Source organism: Hordeum vulgare, chromosome 1H, assembly GCF_904849725.1.
Source record: "Hordeum vulgare subsp. vulgare chromosome 1H, MorexV3_pseudomolecules_assembly, whole genome shotgun sequence".
Lineage (NCBI taxonomy): Eukaryota > Viridiplantae > Streptophyta > Magnoliopsida > Poales > Poaceae > Hordeum > Hordeum vulgare.
This window is the reverse complement of record NC_058518.1, coordinates 222207448-222212428: the sequence shown is the minus strand read 5'-3', so window position 1 is coordinate 222212428 and position 4981 is coordinate 222207448. Positions and strand designations below refer to the sequence as shown.

Below are 4981 nucleotides of genomic sequence, written 5' to 3'. Positions count from 1 at the left end.
ATAGAAGTGCATCTCGTCGTGTCACAAGAATGGATATCGTCACAAGTACATGTACTAAAAAGAAGAGATATATATAGAATTGGCTTACACTCGCCACAAGCTACATCAGAGTCACATCAGTACATTACATAATCATCAAGAGTAAGAGCAGGGTCCGACTACGGACGAAAACAAACAAGAAAAGAAGAACGACGTCCATCCTTGCTATCCCAGGCTGCCGGCCTCGAACTCATCCTAGATTGATGAAGAAGAAGAAGAAGCAACTCCAAATGAACAATCAACGCGCTCGCGTCGAGTATCCTTTACGTGTACCTGCAACTGGTGTTGTAGTAATCTGTGATCCACAGGGGACTCAGCAATCTCATTTCCAAAGGTATCAAGACTAGCAAAGCTTACTGGGTGAGGCATGGTTAAGTGGTGAGGTTGCAGCAGCGGCTAAGCATATATTTGGTGGCTAAACTTACGAGTACAAGAAATAAGAGGGGGAAGACCTACGCATAAGGACGTGTCTACTGATGATCAAATGAATGATCCTGAACACCTACCTACGTCAGACATAACCCCACCATGTCCTCGATCGGAGAAGGGACTCACGAAAGAGACAGTCACAGTTGGCATATTTTAATTAAGTTAACTTCAAGTTGTCTAGAACCAGTGTTCAACAAAGTTTCCACGTTGCCACATAACCGCGGGCACGGCTTTCCGAAAAGATTTAACCCTGCAGGGGTGCTCCAACTAGTCCATCACAAATTACCACAAGCTGCATAGAAATCCTCAATCACGAAGCTCGCGATCTTGTCGGATTCCCTAGTGGAAAACCTCAACTCTGAGATTACCCAAAGCATCAGCGGAATCCCGATGCACAAGATATTTCGTCAAAGGTAAAACTAATCCAGCAAGGCCGCCTGATGTGTCGACGATCCCGATAGGAGTCGCGTACCTCGTTCTCATGACACGACGGATGGGTCACACTAGGAGATACTAAACCTCGGGTTGCCCCGCGGTGGCCCCGTAGTGTGCCAATTTTGACCAACACTCATGAGGAGCACTGGCCCGGGGGTTGATTAAATTATCCTCGGGTTAATTACTCCCTATGTGGTTCATTAGTTATTAGGAAAATGTAGTACCAAAGTTGGGCCTTGCCAGACCAGCTTTAATCTAAAACGAATTACCAAGGGGGTCCCCATAACAACCCCGATCGTGTTAGGAGCGCTCATTTATGGAACATAACACCGGTAGCCGAAACTAAGGATGCAAAGGTGGAACAAAACACCAGGCTAGAAAGGCCGAGCCTTCCACCTTTTACCAAGTATATAGGTGCATTAAATTAAATAGCATTTATATATGGTGATATAACAAGGAACCCATGTTATCACATGGAAGCAACTACACCTGCAACTAGCAACACTAACAACATGGTTAGGCAAGCGATAACATAGCCAATCAGTGGTTTGCTAGGTCGAACAGGTTGGAGGTAATCATGGCATTGTTGAGAGTCTGATATTTAACATGTAGTAGGCAACGAGACATAATCGATAGAAGCGATAAAATTAGCACGGCAATGATAGTAATGGTATCTGGGGAAATGGTCATCTTGCCTGAGATCCCGCTTGGAAGAAGTACAACTCCATGAAGTCGGCGAACCCACGTAGTCGAACGGGTCCTCACATTCCGACACGCTTGCGGAACTCTATCGAGACGGAGAAAACTGGAAACAAACATCAACACAGATATTCACCACACGATCCACCACATGATGCACAACCTACTATGATGCATGATAAGGTTAAAATGCAAGGGATGGCATGGAAATTCACCTCACACAAACTCTACACAATAAGTGAAGCTCGATATGCAAAGGGTTGCATATCGACGAAACTCCACGATTAATTATTTAATTCACTCCCGATTATTTAACACGCAATATTAAATGTTGTTAACATGGCAAGGGGTGAAGTGATGATCCTACGTGTCATCCTAGTCGGTTTAACGAGCAAAGCAGCAGCAAACGCAACATGTGCAGCACCTAAGAAATAGCTCGGCAACACTAAGCAGCAAGACACGCAGGCAGGCAGCACTATCAGCAGCAGGCGCGACAGCAACAATGGCTCCAAGCAGCAACGGCGGCAGGCAGGCTGAGCAACAGCGAGCACGTGCATCGCAGCAGGCAGCGGAGGCAGGAGCAAGCAGCACCTCGGCGGCAGAGGAGGATAGGGCCCTGGAGCAGGCGGTTCAGCAAGGGGAACGGGCGGCCACCGGCGGCTGCGGCGAGCTCGTGGCGCACGGGGAGACGGCGAGGGAACTGGAGGCGGGGAAGAGGCGAGGCCGGGGCGAGGGCAGGCCGGCGAGCCAACGGCTGGGGAGGAGACGACGGCGGGCACGGCGACGACGGGAGGCCAGGCGGAGGAGGTCGGGGGCAAGCTAGCTCGGGTTGATGGGGCAAGCTACCGGCGCGGGGAGGCGAGCACGGCAAGGGTCGCAGCGCACGGAGAGCTGTAGAGACCGGCGGCGGTGCACGGGGGCGGAAGAGGCGGCGCGCGGGGGGGGGGGGGGGCTCGTCGCTGGGAGGGGAGGAGCATGGTGCACGCATGGCCATGGCGGCGCGCACGAGGAAGATGGATCGGGGGCTGGGGGAGGCTGCGCGAGGGTTCGGGAGAGCAGAGAGGGATCGAGGGGGCACTAGGCAGAGGGGCCGGTGGCCTGCTCGGCCTGGGGTCCTCCTTCACCCTTTTGTTTTTTAAACTTGGTTTTCTTTTTTATAAACATAAAACAACCATCAAAAGAAAGGTTTTTAACAAAAATAAAAAATGCCTTTCACTCTTTTAAAAATAAACCCCAACTTTAAAAATAGATTGGGCTTTTAAAACAAATAAAGATGAAACCTTTACCTTAAGAATTAAATAAACCCCTTTTTAACAAGAAAATAAAAATAAAACCCTTTCACAAAAGAATAAAAATCTAAACCCCTTTTGACAAGAGAATAAAATAAAAGCTCTTTACATAAGAAAAGAAAATGAGACTGTTTTTTTAAATAACACAAGAGGAGAAATAAAAGAAAAACCCCAAGGGGTGGGCCCCACATTTAATAAAGGTTTTTTAAGAGAAGTCGCATATTTTGACGGGGTTAAAACTGAACTTTAGCAAAACCACAAAAACAAATAAAGAGGAGAGAGAAGGTCTAGGACCGCGGTGCAACAGGGTTTGAGGTGGCTCTCACGCATCCACTCTCATCACTCCAACAAGACAACGTCACTCACAAGGCACTGACACCCAACAACACGGAGCAACAAGCAACACCAACAAAACATAGTTGACATGATGCCATGCATGATGCCATGATGCAAACTACATGATGATGCAACGAACGAAATATAATCACACGACGGAAACGGAAATAAAGGGGAATCTTCTGGGGCGTCGGCATCGGGCTGTCACACCTGGTTTGGTGGATTGCCTCGCATGGAGGTTGGTCGATGAACTAGTACAGTGTTTGAGGGCCTCCGGAGGCTGGATGGCCTTTGTGTGGTGCCAATGGGAGAACGAATGGATTAGATCCTCCTCTATGAAGTAACCTACCCTCAATATATAGTAGCGTCCCCGATCCTCTTCCCTTATCGTTTCGGCAGGAAGGGATCCCACAATGGCCAATTTTGAAGGGGAATACGGGAAAATGCTCTCCTGCCCAAAGGTGGTCTTCGCATGCAAAGTGGCTGCCGGCGCTGCAGGGACGGGTCCAGGGATGACGTCTTGTCCTACTGGCGGGCGGCGATGGCTTTGTTGCACCAGAATGGAAACCTTTGGAAGATGCCTTGGGAACCCGTGTACGTCTTTGCCCCCTTTGCACTAAAGGGGAAAATGCTCCACCCTACTGTATGTTGCTCGCCTCTCCTTTCCCTAAACATCATCCTTGACTCCTAAGGCTGGATCTTGCCTCGGAATATCCGCCGCTCCGAAGGGGTCCTGATGAGGCCCCCTGCGGGTCTTGATGTTGTTCCTCCTCGCGAGTCTTGGCCCCTCGCGAGGACCCTTGCTTGAGTGGTGCCACGCCCGACTATGCTTTCTTGATAGAGTGGGCCAGCCTTGAGCCACAAGCAGGCAGGTCTGGGAACCCCATTCCCAGAATGCTGACAGTAGCCCCCGGACGCACGGTGTGCTAGGGTTGGCTTCTGGGCGAAGCCTCGGGGGGGGGGGGGCCTGAGGCGTCGCGGGCCCTAAGTGCATGTGGGCTAGGCAGGTGTGCGTCACGCGGCTGATGTCGGGTCTCCCTTGCATTCTGTCTTCACTCGAGTTATTAGGGACCTGACTCGCTGCGTTGGTCCATTATTGCTTTCCCTTCTCCTGCACTCGCGATTCCTTCTGGGTCTCCAAACCCAACCGGCGCCTCCCAGATCCAGCACCGTGCCGCTTCCTTGTCGGTCCAACGATGGCACCCGCCTGCAAGCAGAAGCCCGAGACGCAAGGACCCGCGTCGGCTACTCAACTCCTGGAGTGCGCACTTTCCAAGGATGTGGATATTGCCCCCGTGCTCCCATGGACCGCGGTCGAGTACAACAAGCACGGGCGGACCCTTATCTAGCCCGGCGCGGCAACACAGCGGCCCGCATCAAAGGAGGTATAACCCTTCTTCCTCCATAGCGTCTTCGCCAGGCTGGTGCCGCCTTTCTCCTCATTCTTCACCGCCATCCTGAACCACTATGGGATCCACACCCTTCACCTCCAGCCCTACTCCATCTTGCTCCTGTCTGTTTTTTGCTTTCTACTACGAGTCCTTCGTAGGTGTGTGGCCTTCAGTAGCCCTCTTCCGCCATTTCTTCAGCCTGCGCCTGCACGATGGCGCCCATTTGTCCGCATGCGCCTCTTTCGTAGCGGCCCAAACCGGCAATTTGCTCGTGAAGGCCGGGAAGAAGTAGAAAACTTCAAGCACCGTTGGGTTCTCATGAGTCTGAAGGATGCCAACCCTCGGCTGGAGGAGCTGAAGGGG

The 4981-nt window shown here is 51.3% G+C and overlaps 1 pseudogene; it reads right to left on the bottom strand.

The window, feature by feature from the left end:
- Window positions 1-3627: 3627 nt before the first annotated feature.
- LOC123398152 lies at window positions 3628-4221 on the bottom strand (annotated as a pseudogene).
- Window positions 4222-4981: the final 760 nt, after the last annotated feature.